This window comes from Corvus moneduloides, chromosome 3, assembly GCF_009650955.1.
Source record: "Corvus moneduloides isolate bCorMon1 chromosome 3, bCorMon1.pri, whole genome shotgun sequence".
In the NCBI taxonomy this organism is placed as follows: Eukaryota; Metazoa; Chordata; class Aves; order Passeriformes; family Corvidae; genus Corvus; species Corvus moneduloides.
The window spans coordinates 96,258,828-96,280,246 of record NC_045478.1 but is presented as its reverse complement, the minus strand read 5'-3'; the positions used below and the strand labels follow the sequence as shown (position 1 = coordinate 96,280,246).

Sequence of the window (21,419 nt, the reverse complement as noted above, 5' to 3'; positions counted from 1 at the left end):
CTGTCCCCTGAGGATGCTAAAAAAAAAAGTATGAAACAGGAACTAATCATAGAACAGAATTAAAACAAGGATCTATTTTCCATCAAGACCCCAAAGAATTTTTACAGTATCACCACTTTGTGTGGTGTCAAAAAGGGCAGTTGTGTTGGAGATAGCAAACATTAACATGTCCTCTTCATAATCCCATCCATGCTTCAAGTAAAAGGGGCCCCATGTCAAAATCTTCCAGATAATGGCTGACTGCAAATGTGGGTTTGTTCAAGATGCTGATATCCTCTTAACCTGCCCACAGTGCAGCACCACCAAAACCCAAACTGTCTTTGTCCAAACTGTGTTCCAAGGTACGATCTCACCTGCAGAGGCTGAGGTGTGAGCGGGGAGCTCAATGAGCCTCTTTCCCCTCAGAAGCCTTTTCTCTCATGAGGACTGTGTACCTGAGGTGCTGTGCACCTTGAGGTTTTATTGTGTGTGGCATACATGGGAAGACTGTGAGCCCAGCCAGCAGCCTCCCAGGTTACAGCACAGGGATGAATAGCTGCAGAGAATCCTCTGCATTTACTTTAGCCAAAACTATTTATGGAGCCAATATACTTTGAGAAAACAATAAGCCCCATGGAAAACCTTACTTTTCTGCCCCTTGTGAAATATTTCCATAGTTAGTGTCTATCAATCATACATCAGTTCTATCCAGAGGTTAAAATGGGTGGCCAGGTAGGCGGTCTTGGTTTTGTGGTATTATGAAGTTTTCACCATGAATCCGCAGTGACTATGCTTATATTTTTAGACAGGTGTAAAAATTGTGTCACATTACTGGCTTTTTCAGCTCTTTATTCTTGTCACCTAAGAAGCTCCCAAGGTAAAGCCATTTCCATTTTGACTCTAATCCCTCTTGCAGACCATTTGGGCTACTGCTGCCATACCTCAGAGTTTACTCATTTTATACCCTTCCTTTCTGGGGGGAATGGAGGATTATCACACATTAGAAATTCCGGTGGTCAGTTCATTAGGAACCCCCATAGTGTCAGCTCTGTAATTAAAAGCAGAATAAAGTATCAGGAGTATTCTTGGGTGCTGTTGAATTCTCAAAATTCAGTCACATATTGGTATGTTTCACTGAACCTTTGGACATAAATCTCTTTTCAAATTTTGAACCATCACTGCTCATGCAGCTTCACTGCAGCTGCTTGAAAAAAAACAACTCCTACCCACTTTATCACATCATATAAGCAACAATATTAGCTTCCATATTTTTAAAGCCCTGGGATACTATAGACAGAAGGAATATGCCTATTTCTCCTACAGCTGATAGAGTATCAAAGGATTCTATCAAAACATTTTATTTTGTCATAGCAGTTGTATAAAGAATCAATAACAAATTTTCATTATTTCTGGTTTCACTCCTCTATATAAATTCATGTATTTCTGACTCAGTAGCAGATTATCCAGTTGCCAAAGCACTAAGCATAAAGAAAACCTTTATGAAACTGGAACATCTCAGGACAAAAGAACCTTCACTTACCTGACTGATAATGAATTCTTCTTTTTAATATAGTAAAATAGGATTTGTAGTGGAAAAACTCCATTCAGTAGTGCTCAGAGAAATGATAAAACACACCTAGGTTTTTTTATCCACAGATAGATGAAAACAATGGGATAAACTGCATACTTCCAAATTATCCGGATGGTATGGAGTGGGTTTTCTAAATAGCTCTAATAAAAAAACAAGTTACCTGAGGACTTCAAGTCAAGTGATGTCACCAATTTGTCTTTTAGACAAAAGATTTTCCTGGGAAACATTTTTTATTTCCATTAAAGGAAACTTAATTAAAAAAACACACTATATAACCGAACTAGAACTTAACCCTGGCCCAAAACGAGCCCTAAACTGAACCAAAATCTGAACCCTAACCCTAAACTAATATTAACCCTAACCCAAAACCAAACCACATACTAACACCACAATAAACACTAACACTAAACACCAAACACCAAACTAAACCTAACACTAACACCTAAACCTAATCCTTACCCTAACCCAAATGTTAAAATTTAGGATACACCTAACATTAATCCATAATCCTAATCCTAAACCAAGCAAAACTATAACTCTGACCCTAAAAAAAACCTAATCGAAATTCTAACACTAACCCCTAAATTTAAACCTATACCAAACCATAAATCTAAAAGCTAATCCTAAATCTCACTCTAATCTTAATCCTACAACCAACCATACTTTTAAACTCAACTCTAATCCTGACAGAAACCCAAACCCGAACCAGAAGCCAAACCTAACACTAACTGAAACCCTAACCTTAATCCTAACCCAACGCTAATTTAAACACTAATTGGAAGGTAAACCCTAAACCTAACCTTAACCATAACCCTAAACCTAACCCTAAGCCAAAATCTAACCCAAAACCCAAATCTAATAACTAACCCTAAGATTAACAGTAACACAAAACTAACCCCAATTCAAATCCTAAACCAAACCCTAACCTTAATTCTAACCCAACACTAAACCTAATCCTAAACCTAAACCCAACCTTAAACCTAAACCTAACCCTAATCCTAATCCTAACCATAATTCTAAACGTAACCATAGCCCAACCCTAACAATAAGCCTAACCCTAAATTTAACACCGACACTGACCAAAAAACTTACCCTAACCATAAAACCTAATCCTGCCATAAAACTAACCCAGCCCCGTACTAAACAAAAAGAAATGCGAAACCAAACCATAAAACTAAACCTAAGCATAAACCTAAACCTTACCGCAAATCCTAACCGAATCATAACACTAAATCCCAACACTGATATTAAACCTAACCCAAACTCTTAACCTAAACCTTACCACAATCTAAAAAAAAAAACCTAAGAGTAACCCTACCACTAATCCTAAACCTAAACCCAACCCTAAGGCTAACCCTAAGACAAACCCTAACTAAAACAAAAGCCCTAACCCTTAACCTAACCCTACCCTAACAAAAACCCTAATCCTAACCCTAAACCTAACCCAACCCTATCCCGCACTAATAAATACATTAAATATACCCAAGGAACATCACACTTGCAGCCATCCCTTAGCTGCTGGCACAACATTTCTCAGGAATGCGGGGAAAAGAATTTCAGTACTTTTTACCATATCTAAAACACTTTTCTTCGTAGTCCTGCTTTGTCTCTCTGCATCTGGGTAACAAGTTCACCTCAAGGTGAAAATGCCTGATAATCTGCTTAGAAAGCATCCAGCTTTTATTTTTGCTCTGGAGTCTCTGTAAGAGTTTAAACACCTCTGTTGATTGTACTTATATTCATGCTCTGTTAGTGCGTGTTTGTCCTGGGGTGGCTGTATGATACTGTATTCCCTATCGTCGGGCTGTGCCTTTAAGCCAAATCCAAGGGGGGTGGAAGGCGGTGGATTTCCTTCGGCAGCTGTGTTCAAAAACACAGATAACTCGCTCACTCTCTCCCCAGCTCTCGGCTCTGCAGCAGGGAAGAGAGTTGCAGTCTCTTGCTTTTTTAGCTAGCTTCTTGTTCGTTAGCTGAAGCAAGGAGTTTCCTGGGACTGTGGCTTCTTCTTCTCCTGGAACTGTTCAGCTTTGCTCCAGTCCAGAACACCATCACTGGGAGGCCCCACACCGCAGCCCGGAGGGCCCATGATGCATCCCATCTCCCATCTCCAGAGAGAGCAGAGCCACACCTACAGAAAGGACTCTAAATCTACCAGGTTTTTCTCCACAACAAGAAGGTTTATTATCTAATATTATACGTTTTGTGCCGGCGTGCACCCTGCTTGTTAAAGAAACACCTTTTTTTTCACTTTCCTCTAAGAAATTTCTTTTTGAACGTGTGGGGGAGGGGCTGCTGAAACCTGCCTTCTATTAGAGGACACATTCATTTCAGATGTTTCCTCCTAATTTGTCTCAAACTGAGACTGTTATAGGCAGATATAAAAAACATACTGTGTCCACCATTGTTGCGGACATCATGACACACATCTGAGCTGCACAGGGACCATGAAGCAGAAGGATTTGAACTTGCTAGCTCCACACAGAAGAATGGTTTGACAGTGACAGCAGAGAGCTGTACTAAAGCTAATTATAACATTCTAAAAGCTGCAAGAGCTCTCTCCCACTTTAAGGCAAATGTGCTGGAGGAACTCAACCAGATGGAAACAGTGTTTCATACATACAAATCTGTCCTGTGAGGGAAGTCCACCTTCACACAACCGCCTTTTACACCTGCCTTGGTTTGAGACAAGTTTAGGGGGAAACACCCTGGAAGGGACATCTCCTCAACAGGTTTCAGCACTCCCTCCCCCACCAATATGAATAAGAATTTCTTGGATGAAAGTGAAAAAAACTATTTATTTAACAAGAAGAGTGCCAGCACAGGGCACAGGGAAAATAAGAGTAATGTCAGATAATAAACCTCCTCACTGCGGAGAAAGCTTGTGGATTTAGAGTTCTCTCTGCAGCTGGCTCGGCCCCTCCCGAGGTCTGAGGCCAGGATGCCATGTCCCTGCAGCCTCCCTGCCGGTCCACGGGGTTCAGTGATCTGGTTCTCGGATCACAGCTAGGCCGGAAAGTTCCAGAAGAAGAGGAAGAAGTTACCTGAGGATTTTGGTATGCCGATATGGAAACATTTCTTGCCTCAGCTAACAGGCTGGCTAAAAGCAGGAAGGTGCTCCCTTGGCTCTGCAGGGGTGAGGACATGGAGGAGTGAGTGTGCGCCCTTGAACACAAACAGCACTCAAGGATTCAGCTGGCTTCTCTCCCCCCTCTCCTGGACCCAGCTTAAAGCTGTGGGACCCATTTCTGGGCATAAAGCAGACGATAGAGAAATATAGTATTATCATAAAATCACCCCAAGACAACACCATACCTATGGATGGTCTTGGTTTACTAACAGGTGACTCCCAAAGACTGCTGGCTGTATTAAAATTATGGAAATTTAGAGCAAATGGGATGAATGGAGTGTCTTGTCCCTTCCTCACTCAAACAGTCCCCTGTCATCACTTCTCCTCACATATAAATTTAATTTAATTTCCACTGACTGCAGTGTTATAATAAAGATAGAATTTCATCCCACAGAATTTTCATACACATGAAAACAAAAATATCCAGTAAAAAAAGTCAGAAGTGGATTTTATGTACCCTTTTGGCCCTTTTTAGTATAATGTTTCACTCTACTTTTTTCAGGCAGAAATGAAGCCCATATTTCTTTAGAATCAAAAGTCCTAGATCATGAGTGTGAATAATCTTTTATCATTTTGGGTTAAGACGGTTTATCAGCTACTGGATCTGCCACTTCTTCAGGCACCTTTTCAAGGACCAGTTACTGATTCCCCATCACATCAGTGAGATTTATGAGAGAAGGAGCAAAGAGAAGAATAATGCTACATCTTGAGGGAAAGGAGATGACATTTGTCTGAAAGGCTGGCTTTATTTTGGAAATGGCAGCTGTTTGAAACTGTTGACAGATTAGGAGCGTTAGAAATTGTTCCAGGCCAGATGGGTTACTGCTCTGGGTCCAGGTGAATAGGTCAAAGGCACTTTATAAATGGTGGCATCTATTCCCACATAGCTATCACCACTACAGAGTAGTATAGGTAACAGTTATTTTTATAACATGTAATTGAGTTATTTTGGATCGGTCCCACACAGGTCAGAGGTATGTGCTTTTTTTATCATCTTCCTCCCTTTTTGCTACAGCAATTGCAGTAACTTGAGACATTCCTAATACTGTTCCTAATTGAATTAGGATGGGCTGAAGGCAAGGTATCTGGAAAGGGGTGGTAGAGAAATAGCTCTTTCAGTCAGGAAATCACATTCAATCTTTTTCTTTCTGTTATTTCCTGTGACCTGAATACATTGATCTGCTTCATGGTCACATTGTAAGAAATTTTTTCAATGAACAGGAATGAATCAACCAAACAAGAGCTTGAAAGGGTGGAAAACAAGGGTTTTCATCTACTCATGAGAGCTTGATACTTTCACTTCTTGCACTCTATCCTGCTGCATTTTAGTTATATTATCCTGCATGTTTCCAGAGAACAAGTAAATTTTAATTTAATTTTAAATGGAAATTTAAAAAATTTGAGAAAGCCTTCTCACTTTAACTTAGTCAATTGAATATATTATAGAAATAAAAATAGTTGATGATGTAAGTTTCTGACAGTCTGCTTGGACTGAACTAATACCCCTCAACTGTGTGAAAACTGCAAAGTCATGTTTTGTCCTTTAACTCCTTGATGGCCTTAAGTGTTAGAGCCTCATCTCCCTCACTAGCCTCTTGACAGAAAGCTCTGTCAAGCATTGTCTGTCCCCACACAGGCAGCAGAGCTTCTTTTGTGAATAGTTGCCTGTGTAAATTTAAAGTTGTTAATGCCAGGTTTTTACTAATAAAACTTAGATTTAAGATCCATGAGAAAAGTGAAGACAAAAAGTGCAAAAGCTTCTGACAGGAGTACAGCTTGTATTTTATCTTATGATCCAGATCTCTCTCTAGTTTGATAAAGGAGTGTACTAGTTTAAAAACAAACCAGTGGGAGATCACAAGTCAGAATTATAATTTAATAAGAAAATTAAAAATAAATACAATAGTAAAAGAACACTGACAGACTCAGGATACAACCTGACACCCTGTTAGTCAGGGTGGTGGTTAGCAGTCCAGATGACGTGGTTCTGTTGAAGCAGTGATCCTGTAAAAATGTCTGGTCTTCACCTGAAGATCCAGCTCTTGTCCTCTGGAAAGACAAAAGGTAGGACTGCTTGTGCTGTTCCAAACCCCAGATTATATCCAGGTGGGAATGCTTGGCTCCTCCCCCTGGGCGGAGCATCTCACAATGGTCTGATGTAATTCTGTGAGTCATTTGGTGGGTGCTTGACAGCCCATTAACAGAGATAGCTCCAGAGGGAGTTATCAGGGATGAGTCATGGTGCCCCACCTGCTTTAACAGCTTGTGAAGATGATAATAGAATACATACTTTTGGTGACATCTTACATTGTAACCTAGGACAAGCAGCTACTTAGTTTATTTATGTCAGCGAAGATTCTGGTCCCGAAATATTTTCTGGCAAAATGCGGTATTTTTTCCAGTAAGTTCTACCTAAGCCTCAGGTCTAGAGAGAAAACTGACACCAGTCAATGGTGCAGAGCAAAACAAAGAACATGTCAAAAGGTTGCAATAAATTTGTTTGCATTCAGTCGCTTCAAAGTCATGCATCTATCATGTAGCAATCTTCTAGGAAGAGCTCATACATGTACTGTGGAATTGAGAAGAACTGTATTTTCACATAGCTGTAATGAACAGCTTAGAAAAGTTAATTATATGCCTTAAATGCCTTTGAATCTTTCTTTATGTCTGATTTTTTTTCTCAGCACGGTTTGAGACTAGTACAGAAAATCTTCTGTCATTCCAGAATTCAGTTCCAAACCATGTGTCAGCAGGAAGACTCTAGTTTTCAAGTTTTCAGGAATATGTCCACCCTGGCTCTTGCTACACAGGTGACAAAATTGCTTAAAACCTCATCCATTATTGTTCTGAATCAGAGTATGTCAAATGAGCTGTGATGTAACAACTGCTAAAGCAACTATTCATTTTGGTCCAAAACCTGAAATAAACTGTTGACACATCATATTTCACATGCCAGAGAAGACAGTTTTGTCATAATGTAGTAATACTAATATATTCTACAGAAACTGTAGTAATATTAATATATTCTATGGAAACTGAGCATACTCAAATATACATATAGCACAGAATACTTTAGGCTGAGAATAATTTTGAGAATATGGTATATAAAGTACGTTAGCCTCTGCTTAAATGTTATTAAGTACTACACATAATTAAGCCCAATTAATCTAATTAAACTTCCAACTGACAAGAGTTTCCAGTTGGATGAAGTTTTGCAGAGCTCTTTTGCACATGACAGCAAACATTAACCTTTCCTTTGAGCAGCTGACCCTTAAAAAGATGTCCCACTAAGAGATCATATCATATACAATATAGTCTAACCACAATCCTGACTGCTGAAAGGTCAATAATTTCCATCATCTTTCAATGTTAGGAATACATTAGGGAGATTTTTCCTCTGTGTTTCTCAAGAAAAGCCATGTTTGATGAGCTTCCTCTTCTTTGTTTCTATTTTCTCAATCTTGAATTATTGATTGCTTATACAGTAAAGCTGAAGGAGGTCCAAGAAGATATTCTGCACTTCAGACAGGATTTAACTTCTTCCATACAGGGTGTTATTCTCAAACAGAGACAAATTCTAGGTTATTCAGTGAGAATATTGTTCAGTTATAAAGCACAGAATGCGTCAATGTGCAAATACACATCCATATAATATATACACACATCTATATATGCATGTATGTATGTATATAGTCTATATTCTAAATAAATGTATATAAGCCCTGTGAAAGTCCATTCGAAAGATCTAAAGATGTTTAGAAATTAAAACCACCAGTTATTTTGTTTGCCGCCAGCCACTCAAAATTCTCCCATTAACAGAAATTTTCATTAATTTTTATGTTTAAACTCTCAAATTTCTTTTTAGGTTAAATATTGCTTGTGTTTCTCATTGGAAAAGGCACATCAATGGGACCAGGAGAGCTATGAAGCACTGTTCCCAAGGCACAACATTAACAGATTGCCTAACTGCATGAAAGTGTAGACTTTGTCTAAGCAGAGCTTTCAGGAATTTAAATATCTCAAACAGAAGACATATCCAGGTGCAGAAATATGATATGCATGTCATGCTGGGCACTGAGCTGGGTGCCAGAAGCATGGGAGTGTCTTGCTGACTCTATTTCTGTTGTTTTGGGTTTTTTATCTGAGGCTGGTCATCTCCTGTACCTTGATTTCATAATTAATTTTTAATCTTTCTTGTTTGTTTAGGATGTCTGTCTTTCAGCGTAAAGATTATATTTAATTTCTTATTTGAACAGTATGCAGCACTTCTATCCCAGTGAATACCTGAGAGCATTCTGATAACTATAAAATTCTTACACAGTTGTTTCTCCTGCCTCTCATTTTAACCTTTGGCATTCCATCATATTTGGTGTTGGCAGAATAAAACACAAGTGTTCTTGCATTTCCTTAATAAAAAGCCCAAGAGAACTGCCTTAGAAATATGCAATAGCTACGAGGTGATGATCTGCTTGGCAATGAGGTGCGTGGAACATGTTCAAAAGCCCTCAAACAGGAACCAAGTGCTAATTAAAAGAAAAAGAGGACAGCAATGAATGCTGCAATGATTTTACCCATAGACTTGAGAAAACACAGATGGAGGTTCATCGAATCTGTGTTTCTCAGGGCTACTACAAGCAGAAGAAGACAGTACGTATTTAGCCTTCTTCTCAGGTGGTTGTTTAATAATAACAGACATTATGTTTCCTTACTCTGCTCCCAAGGCTCTTTTAACAGTTATTTAATATGCATACATATTAGGGAGGAGTGTCTGGCATCTCTGGTTCTCTTCCCTTTCTAACCAAATGTCTGAACCTGAAGCTAGAGTCAGATTTCTTCTTGGCTATACTCATTCTGGCCCATGAAGGAAGAGTTTTTGGAGGAACTTCAAGAGAAAGGGTGGAGAACAAGTTAACCAGAATACCTCATGGCCTGAGCAGTTCATTAACGTGAAAGATGGGTTCAAGAATTCCTTGTTTGAAGAAAGCACAGAACTACTAATTGCTGGATGAATTAGTGGAGTATTATGCAAAAGGATGGATACTGAAGCATCTGAGTGCTTGTATGTTATCACATATAACTTCAGAGAAGATAAAGGTGGAATTTTTATGGCACTCTGCCTAAACTTGAACTACTGGAGAGTACTGTGCTGGATATAGTACAGGGCTGAAGCTCCTGCCAAAAGAACAGCTCTTTCAACCATGCAGGGAGCTTCCAGGCAAAACACAAAGATAATATATATATCAGACTAGGTTAATTTAGTCCATGTAAAAAAGAATATTAATCACAGAAGAAACCAAAATAATGATGGCCTATGATTGGTTATGGTTATTTCAGAGGACTTAATAACCTGAGACTTTTTGTTGTTATTCCATTTTTGAAGTAAGGGAACAACACTTCAGAATGTGAAGGGCTTTGGATAAATAAAATGTTTAAAGAACATGACTTTCTGATTATTTTCTTTACATCTCACCTTCAATTATTTCAGAAATATTTTACCTCTACAAGGTCTACCAAGTGTATCACTGTACAACTGACACAGTTCTACTCCTTCTGCAGCCAAATAAAACAAAGAAAAGTATTTGTACAAATGCAGTCAATTTCCCTAGAATTTTTTCCAATCTTTTGTCATGATCAGTACAGGCTTAAAGCCGTCTCATGATCAGATAGATAAAATACCAAGGACCCAGTTCTGCTTCCTTTACATAGAGCAGTGGTTTGGTCTGGAGGAGCTTACCAGAGTGTCATGGAACTATCATTATATTAAAGTAGAGTACACGTTCAAATTATTCAGACCTCTTAGATGTGAAGTTGAGAGGTGTTACAGATACTTTTGCATTTTCAGCATCTAATTTAGCTATGTTCCTGTGGTCTTAACATCCTGAAAGCATAACAGAAATAAAAGACTGCTGGCAGGCTCTACTGGAAATTTAAGGGTGTCCAAAGGCTTACTATTTATTTACACGCCTAAATATAAATAATCCCCTCATGTACCACTTTTACCAATAGGCTAAAACACATAGTTTTACATGAAGGTCATACTTGTCCTCATGTTTTGGAAACATAATCTGTCCTTTAAGGTTTGCAATTCTTGTTCCAACTGTGGATTTATAAATCCCTCCACTTTCAAAGAATTAAAGAATTCTTAAGGCTTAAGATTGTTTTCATTTGGATGGAGCAAGTATTAAAAGAAAGTCCACTACAGTGTCAATATATACATGTAGACATGCACATATTTCTCATGAATATTTGAGAAGGTATAACTTGGTATCTGAAAGGCCAAGATAATAGAAAAAAGTTGCCAACATAAACCTTCTTTTTTCTGAACACAACTCAGAGGTGTCTCACCTTGACATGCACCACTGGAAAGAGTTTTAAATTAATAGTAATAGCTATGTTGAAATTCAGTATCAGAAATGCATTAAAATTTGAAATTATATACATTTACATGATTATAACAGCTGTTATATATAACATGATTAAAACAGCTGTTTGTTTCAGCTTAAGTCTCTTCCTTTTTCGTATTCCTCTTCCAGTCAAAAACCAGAATGATGAAAGAAGTCCAAGTTTGTCTAATTGATTTCTAAGCAGAAGCTGATGTACTGTGGGCAATATTTGGGTGAGCAGGCAAGCTGCTGGACATTTAATCAATATAGGGATCTGATCCTAGCCTATGGTAGAAACTTTTTTGCCTTTTTTTAGGCTTTGAGGGTCATAAGAAAAATATTTGGGGCTTTTTTTGGAGTGCAGTGAAGTATAAAGGGGTGTCCCTGTTTCCCTCCCTCTGTAACCTACCACATCTCCTTGGTGCTACAGAAGGGAAGCTGAGACATTTCCACAAGGACTTTCTCCTCTGGGTGAGGGATGTAACAAAGCTTGACATGCAACATGGTCTGCAGACGGCTATGCAAATCCTTGCTTATACTTGTCAAAAATCTTACTGAACGATTTCAAAAAGGTAAAAAGTACCACTTAATTTGAAGGGCTATTCCCACAAAAATATTGTATTTTCTAGATAGACTTCAGCCTGGAAAGAAACTACTATCTAGAGAAAAGATTCAGCTCAGGGCAAAAATCTTCGGATTACCAAAGTTATTTTACTAAATTGATTGCTATAATCTAGAAAAATCTGCTCTAAAACTAAGCATTTATAAACTTCAGATGATCCTGATATTTGAGGAGTCTAGCCCAATGCTTTACTTTCTGTTTTTTATGACCCAAGTACAGAACTGAACTTTTCCAAATTAATTCTGTGTGAAAGCAGAATTAAGCCCAGATATTGTTTGTTCCCTGTTCTTCCAGAGTCTTCCCAAATAAATTTGTTAAATTGTTTACAGTTTACTCCCATGTCTGAGGCCCTCACTGGATCAAATGTCTGTTTCACTTTGGCCTGTCTGGTTTAGATTGCAGGCTCGCTGGGCTGTGGACTGCCTTTTCTGATAAACCTCTACACAGCATAGAGTACAATAGAATATGATTACTTGTCTGGAGATCTTAATATAAAAAGATCTAATATAATGCAAACATTAGGAGACATAATACCATGTCATATCATATCAATGACAGGAGATAAACAGAGTCAGCCTACAGCACTCTGTGTGGAGAGCCTTCAGAGGCCCTGCACTGAAGAGGGAATATAGAAATGGAAAGTAGTTTTAGGTTTTCCAGAGCTACAGGTTAATTCACTCTCCTTAAAAAGCCAGTAACCAGGATGAATAGGATGAAGGCCATAAAACATGAATGCCCTTTTTAATTGGAAAACAGGTAGTAAACGAGCTGCCCCTTTAGGATCAAAGACACTATTAAAAATGAAAGATATTATTACTGTTATCGTAAGGTTTTAATAGTAGCATTTATCAATAGCTCTTCTCACCAGGGAAATTGCTATAAATACCCAGCAGACTTACAAGCAGCTATATTGTTCATAACATCACATGGCTGGCCAAGCATTACCTTCTCATACTCGTTTTCTATTTCATTTTCTGCCCTTGAACCTTGGCTCTAGAAAATACATTTTTAAACAAGGAGTAGTGTATCCTCTGATATATGACTGAGGTAACAGCAGAGCTGCTGATCTTAGGCAAATTTACCTCTGCAAAAATTTGAGATGCCACTTACTCATTCCTCTCACTGTTTAGTTTCGAGGGCTAAATAAATCTGAAAATTTGTCTCCTGAATGTCTGAGATATAATAACATGCTGCATCTCTTTCTCTCACCCCATCAGGAGGCTATATTTGGTAGAATTATGCCAGATGCCTCTGGGTTCATGTTAGTTATTCAGCAAAATTGAAAGAGACAAATTAAGAGAAAACTGTTAGACAGTATAATCCCAGGGCTAGCCTTAAGATCAAAATAAATCAGTATGTTAAAAATAAATTGCATTTTTTAATCTTTCAAATTTCCTTTATAGGAAAGACAGATTTAGTATCATCAAGGTGTTAATATGCAAATGTCTGAGGAAGAAATACTTTCCAAACGACTGTTCACACTTTCCTTGGGTGAAAATCCTGTACTTCTACCCCTTTCCCTTCTGCTAGTGTGGGGATTGTGGCAGAACTTCCCTGTGCTCCTGGGACCTCTCCAATACTGAAGTGTTTCAGATTGGCAGCTGTTTTGCAAGGACATTGTCTCGTGTTCTCACCTAGCTGGGGAAAATCTTCTCCACTTTTTCTTTTAGGATGCAGAGGTTAGGAGACAGAATCATGAAATGAGGGCATATTTCTTCTGATCTGAACCCACTCCTTTGTCTTTCCAACTCTTGTCTTTCTGTCCCTCTTAATCATAGAACTAGAGGATAATTGAGCTGCAAGGGACCTCAGGAGATCTCTAGTCCAAGCTTCTACTCAAAGTAGGCTCAGCTTTAAGATCAGTTCAGGCTATTTGGTGCTTTACTCAGACAGGCATTCAAAACCTCCAAGGACAGAGATTGCATCTTTTCCATACTGTATTTAGTTTTTAGATGAGGGCTCGCAATGCCAAGTGAAGGACTTCTTTCCCTTTCCTTGATCTAACTCTCTGTTTTCCTCGTGATTCAGCCCAGAAAGTTATTTGTCTCCTTTGCTGCCAGAGCACACTACCAGCTCATGTCCACCCAGTCCCTCAATTCCCCTCCTGCAGAGATGCTCCTCAGCAGGTCAGTCAACGGCCTGTACTGCTGCAGGAGTTCATCTGTTTCCAGATGCAGGACTTGGAATTTGTACTTTCCAAGTTTCAGAAGGTTCCTGTTGGCCCATTCCTCCATTTGCCTAGGTTTCTCTGCCCTAGATTTCACTGACTGGTCCACTCAGTCTGGCGTCATTTGCAAACTCAGTGACCATGCACTCCATCTCCTCTGGCAAGGCCTTGGTGAAGATGCTAAACAGGTCAGGTCTGGCAGGCCCGATGTACTCATCATCAGCTTACAGGCAGCTTGGTCCACTTCCTTCAAAACCTGAATAATTAACCCTTTTTTTACCCATCTTATGAACATTTTCCTTGTTCAGCCTTTTATTATGAATGTAGAGGCAAAGATTACTAGTTTCCATTTGAGTTTTTTCTCCTTTTTGCACTGTAGCTCCTTCATGAGTTTTCTGCTTGGACAAGCTCGTGTCCTGCTACATCTCCTTGTTCTTCTGTGTATGGGGATGGACCATTCCTGTACTTGAAGGATACTGTCATTAAGGATCTGCAAACTCATTCTGAGTTTCTTTCCTCTCTCATGGTTTCCCATCTACCATTTTCCAGAATAACCTTCAATCTGCTCTCCTCCTTCAGGATCTTGAGCTCCTATTTCATGGTGCCTATAACCAAGGGTATCACTGATTATTACAAACCAACTAGTCCTGTCTTGTCAAGTGAATAGCAGATATAGCTATATGTCATCCCTCTTTGGTATAGTACCTGACCATACCTGACCATGTACGTTGCTGCCCTTCCAGCAGATATCAGAGAAAAGAAAGTTCTCCAAAAGAACTAGGGTCACGGTACAAAGACTTCCTGAGTTGTTTAAACAAGGCTTCATCTACTCCCTAATCCTAAGGAGACAGTCTGTAACACAATTCTCTTTGTTCTGAATATCGTGTATCCCTCCCTAACAACCTTTCAGCCATATGAGCTGTCCCACCACAATAACCCCAGTGATGATGCAGTTTGGTGACCACAAGCAGAGCTCTAGTTCCTCCTGCCTTTCTTTGGTTGTGGGTATTTGTGTACACATCCTCGAGGTGGGCCTTCTTTTCCCCTTTTTCTCACTCCTGAGGTCTGCCTTGTACACATCACCCTGATATCACCCTATTGCATCACCTTATCTGTAAAACTGAGTATGGTAGATAAGGAAAGCTAAGAAAAATAGATTAGATACAGATACAGATAGGTAGATATGGATGTTAGACCTTAGAATGGTGAATTAACACATTCTGAAGACAAATGTCAAAGGCTAGTGCAGCTGACAATCCTCTGAGTGTGCAGATACTCTGACGTGCTGAGGGCAGAAAATGGAAAAGTGCAATGCAAAACACGCAAGAGGAGGCTGATACCTCCCTGTATTATTCCCCAATTAGCAGATGGTTTCTGAATAATCCTAATATCTACACCACCTAAGATAAAATCTTGTTAGATAGTTTAATGTGACACAGAGTAATCTTTAAATCATAAATGTAAACCAGACCTCTTCATGATATTTTAGATTTCTACTGCAGATGTTTTTTCATTATTTCCTCCTTCTTACCATGCAAACGCCAGAAAGGCCATTGACACCATTTTCTTTCTTAATTAAATAGCTACAAAATCCAGTGTCATTAGTTCTGACAATTTTTCCATGTTTTAAAGTATTACTAAGACCAGTATTGTTAACAATGCATTGATGCATTGTAATAATTGCGGCTTTCTAAAAATAATCTACTAAAAAAGATTTCTAAAACGTCATTGTCACGCCATAACTGTACCTAGTTTGTCTATATCCTCAGCTTTACATTTAACTGTGCATTTAAAATGTATGCATTTACTTCTTTGTCGGGAGCCTGTAGTTAATTTTGGCTGGCTGATGGTAGGTTGGTGTGCAAGAGTTGGCACAGTGAGCACAGTTTGCTCCATTAACAGTTTTACCTTAAGGTATTTCATAGGCTGTGCTTATCTTATCTGGCAAGAAGAGAACACAGCTCCTGGCAGTTAGATCAAAAATGTCATTAACAAAAGTTAGTGGTCAGCTAAATTTAGTTATTTTGCACTTGGGACTGAGGTTTGGGATTGAATGACAGAAAATGGGGTATTAATGGTTGGTCTTTTGAGACCAATACCCTCCTTCAGGTTTTATGAAGTACAAATACTGAGCAGTCATTAAAATTAATAATAATTTAGTGGCAGCTCTTTTTAGTTTGATAGTATAGCCTGTCTTTTCTGCAATAAAATCACAACGTGATCAAATATGAAAACTTTGCAGACAGTGATAGACGTTGTAATCTTCTACTTGCAGCTCTGGGGTTGCTAAGTTTCCTTGCTTTATATTTTACAATGCTCTTCAAGTCCAAACAAACTGAAAGCATTCTGTCTTTTTTTCCATCTGTCCTTATTGTTCTCACAATGAAGTCACTAACCATGAAATTAAGTCTGCAAGTAAAGTTCCTGAGCAGAGGGTGTTAGCAATATGAATAATGTATTGCTCATAACTTAAATTGAGTCAAGTGCACTGTCTATAGATATGACTGAAAAAAAAGAAGTAAGAGTATGAAATTCTCACAGTGGCCAAGTTCACTATTAATGGAATTACAACTGTCATCAGACACAGTAGATTCATAATTGTATTTCTGAGTTATTCCCATTCCAGAATAATGACTGTAAACTGAACATTAAGCATTATTGAAGCATTTATCCTCTTCATGAGAATGAATAGTGTTATTATTCATTATTATAGCAGACTGGTATGAATGCCAAATGCTTTTAAAGTTTCCTACATAATTTGTAACCAAAACTCCACTAAAGTGATAATTTTCTCTGTTCAGCCTCATCATCTCAGCGACTGAAGAAAGAGCAAAATACTTCCTCAGCCTACCCATGAAATAGGTGCCAGTGGCAAGGGGTCATAGAATTCCAGAATCACAGAATGGTTTGGCTTGGAAGGGACCTTGCAGATCATCTCATTCAAACCCCTCCTCCATGGGCAGGGACACCTTCACAAGGGCGGGTTGCACAAGGCCTCATTCAAACTGGCCTTGAACATTTCCAGGAATGGGGCATTCACAGCTTCTTTGTGCAACCTATTTCAGTGCCCCACCACCGTCACAGTAAAGAATTTCTTCCTAGTGTCAATATACTCTCTTTCAGTTTGAAGCCATTACCTTTTGTCCTATCACTACATGTCGTGGTGAAAAGCCCCTCTCCCTTTATGCAGCTGGACCCCTTTAGGTACTGGAAGGTCCTCTAAGGTCTCCCTGGAGCCTTCTCTTCTCCAGGCTGAATAACCCCAACTCTCTCAACCTGTTTTCATAGGAGAGGTTCTCCAGTCCTCTGAGCATCTTCTTGGCCCTCTTCTGGACTCAGTCCAACAGGTCAGGAAACTGTTTAGACAATGCTCAGGTGAAGCAAGATAATTAACACACAAATTAAAAATATGTCCTCGCATATATATGAATATTAAGGTTCTTTACTATCATTCAAAACACAACAGAGTTTACTGAGGATCAAAAATCTTTCACAAAATTAAAAAGACAGTGATTACTGAAACTTTTCAGTGCCTATTCCAACCACAGGATAACAGGATTTTTGGAACAAAAAGTGCGTCATCTCATATATCATAAAACTGTCAGCACAGTCAGGTACCACTCCTGACCATTGTGCATGATTAAAGTATAAATAGATAAGGATAAGAATGATAACAGCAATTGTTAGAAGATAATTCTGAAATTCTTTCCACTTCTGCTTTGTAAACTAGGACCTCTGGACACGCAATGCAGAAGTGGGAAAAAACAAGAAATATTGGTATCTTGCCATCATTATCTTCTCTATTTATCACAAGCAAATTATACAGAAACAATTCCTGTATGCAGACCACACATGTTATGTTCTGATCGTGCTATGATTCATTATTTTTTTCTAAATAAGGAGTATTGCTTTGGATATTCAGTTGCTGGAAACAATTAGAAAATGTCCATATCCAATACTCGTGCTGAGTAGCTGAGTTTCTTTTTTTACTAGTAGAGTGCTATCTGTCATATCTCTGACAATGTTATCTTAAATGACCTCTACCCTGTTTGGAAATGCCAGCAGAAGATGAATAGAGCTGGAGACTGGTTTAAAACTCAGACCTGTGTTATTATGTGAAGCTGACACTCGTGCTGTCCCCCTAGTGCTTTTTTATCTCCTCGTGTCTTTTCTACTAGAAAGGTCTCTTAGCATTAATACGTAGTACCATTAATACCATTTCCATTCTCCATTTGCTACACATCTTTGATATTATGGTGTTGTTCACAAGGTCTTTGTTGTAGGCACCATCCTGAGAATACTGCCACATCCAAGTGGCAATAGTAACCCAGAAGGCTGCAAACACACACTCAAACTGAAGGCCAAAGGCTTAAGTCAGAAAATGGCAGATTGCTGTTTGTCTACCAGTAACCCCAGTAACATTTTTCCTTGAAGACTTTTTAATTTTCATTTACTTTAACAGTAAGTTTTACACCAGAAGGTAGAATACACCACTGCAAGACTGATGCAAAAGACTGGATTCTCTAATGAAACACTAAAAAAGATAAGGAAATGAAAAATATTGAGAAAGATAAAAGAGCCTTCTTCCTCAAAAAGTGTCTGTCTGTATTTCCAATTACAGTGCTTCACCCTGTTCTAACCCTTTTTGCAACACAAAATTCAACACTTTTCATGCAGCCTCTGCCTGACCCTAAGATGGATGCTTTTTAACACTGATGTAGTAACTTTTCCATATGCAGCTTGAAAAGCTTTTAACAGACATTGCAATTACAAAGCTATGTAAAGGTGAGCTGGGATTACGAGTAATAATACAGTAAGAACTTAAGCCATCTTTTTTTGCTATAGACATTTCATGGAAAAAGGAGCTTGATAGGCTGCCTTATACAAAAACAAATAGGAAACAACGATGAGATTGACCGGTGTTCCTTATCTGAAGATTGAGTTTCAAGTGCTAAATAGATTGAAGCTTAGAGAAAAGGCTTGAGAATAACCAGAATTTAAATTTTTTTTCTATCTTCCAATTTGATCCCAAATTTCTTTTAGATTATTTGAAATAAGAAAATCAAAACCTAATACCATGGTAGTTTCTTGGATAACAAAATAATCCAAATATAATAGGGTAAAGAAAAGCAAGGCATCTGGGGAAATGTAGCTTATCTTAGCAAATACTTTAGAAATTTCTGTCTCCCGGTGGAACATGATGCATAAAAATGAGGAGTCCCGAGTACTAAGATGGTTCCTTTCTTAAAAAAATAGAAAGTAGTAAAGAAGTTAATATGTTCTTGACTGAGAGATAAGAAACTTTTATGCTGTGGTTATAGTATTAAACATTCTAATGAGTAGGAGATAAAATAAATAGATTATAATAACCTATTAAAATATAGATTTTCGTATTTTTATATTGTCTTGCGTTATATGTTGGTTTATATTGACTGATGAGACATCAGTTGATCTGTGATGTTTAATGTATAAATTCATACCATTTAAGCACAGGAAAGTATATGTCCTTCAAAATACCCCGTCTGTAAGTGTGCATGACCATGCAGATGTAAAGTCAGTAGCCAATCTCTGCAGAGCACAATATTACAGGGACACCTAACAGATACGTAGCATTCCCAGACCATATTATGAACCTTGTGGAAAACAACCTAGAAAAACTGCTTCTTCCATTTTTGCCATTAGCAGCTTTATGAATCTTTGACTATGCAAAGCTGGTCCCTTAATGATCTAGTTTAAGTAATACTTAAAAAAAACCAGAAAAAAAAAGAAAAGATAAACAGAGTATACGTACGGCTCTTCCTCATCTCCCTAGCCTTAGACAGGAACTTGTGTGGATGATTTGGAATAGGTGCAGTGAGTTGAAAGGAAGACATAAAATAAAAGTGCCCGTCCAGTGAACAGAAAAGTGGGCCCTTCACTTCTTTGTGCGTGTAGAAATCAAATTGCCAGAAAGTATCCAGCCTGAAAAAACCCATCCTTCAGAAGACTGACTACTTAAATGGGGCTTAGCTTTCTTAATATTTCTCATTGCCCACCAGTGATTCAGTAAGTGCCTTTCTACTATTAAAAATCAGTCCAAGATTTTAATGAGACAGAAAAGTTGGTTCAGTGAATTCCAGCTGTGTTTTTTCTAGAGTCAGGGCAGCATTTCTGAGTATGACAGAAAGCATAGTTTCTCTGCAGGTGAGCTGCCTTTCTTTTTTTTTTTTTCAACTAATTGCTCGGTCTCTTCCTTTCCTCTCCCCTATGACTGAAGACAGCATGTCTATCAATGTCTGGCAAAGTAGTGGAGAAAAAGTTGCTGGCAAAGGCCAATGCAAAGAGAACCACAAATCTCCAGCACTCTCGGTATGCACACTCAGCAGTAGTGTGGTGTCATGACTCCCATCAACCATTCCTTCCCATCACACTCCCTCCATCTTCCTTTTCTTATTCCCTGTGTTGTTCTCAGGCCAGCAGCTATGTGTAAACAGGATGTGGGAGCTGTAATGAAATGTATTGAAGTTCTGTACACCTCCCTCCTCACCTCTGGCTGCAACATGCATCCTGCCTGGAACATCTGCTTCAGATAAACACAGCGAGAGTTCAGGCTGTGCAGTGAAGGACATAGCCTGGGGTTCTTCGGCCTAGTCTTGTCATCCTCATCCTTTAACATTTAAAAAACACAGAACAAGCATTTTCCTTCTAACTGGAGGGCAGGCTTCCTAAAAAGTTACTGCTGAATAATTGTAAATAGCCTTCTGCCCTATATTTAATAATCAAAAGATATTCTAAGCCCATTAAGAATAATACAACCTATTATTTGTTTGCATATTAATTCTAGTAATGTTAACTGAACAGTGCACATTCATATGCTGTTGATACCTTTGATGTAACTGGAGATGGATTTTCATGGTTGGCAGTGCAGTTTTTAAAAAATTGCCTCTGGTAATATGGCTAAAATAGATCATAGGGCTTTATAGATCATAGGGCATCACAGTCACTCAGAAAGGATTACATTACAGCTTGAAAACTGAAAGCCAGAACAATGTAAATAGTGGCAACTTTTCAGTAAATTCCACTGCAGGCAGACTGGGAGATCCTGGGAATTCTGCAGTCAAAAAGGGCAACTCTGGAGTCTCTAATGACCAGGTAACCCTGAGTAATATACAGCCAGTGCAGCTCTCTGTGTCAGTTTAGACATGTGTGTTTATGTCATCATCACAGGCATCTCAGTGGACAGCCTGATTTTTAATATTAAATCTTCTGATACAGGAAAAACTGAATGTCAAAATCATTCAATATAAAAAGAAAAACAGATATCATATCCTGACTTATCCCAAGGGTAACAGAGAGGCCATAAATACCTGCATGGACACACCCACAGAGCCCATGGACATGTACATCCAGCAGGCTGCCTCCAGACTCAGAGACAGAGGTCGAAGGGCTGTTGCTGGCACCGAGGAGGCCATGAGGCTGCACCTTTACTTACACCTAAGTGCAGAAAGGGAACGCCTTTCCCCTCCTACTTGCCACCAGATCCCCTCCTGTTCTGGCCTGACCTCTAACCC

The 21,419-nt window shown here is 38.8% G+C and overlaps 1 long non-coding RNA gene across 1 annotated transcript in view; it reads right to left on the bottom strand.

The window, feature by feature from the left end:
- LOC116441209 overlaps positions 1-21,419 on the bottom strand; it is a 76,890-nt gene that overhangs the window by 8,963 nt on the left and 46,508 nt on the right. The gene's annotated exons all lie outside the window — the stretch shown is intronic.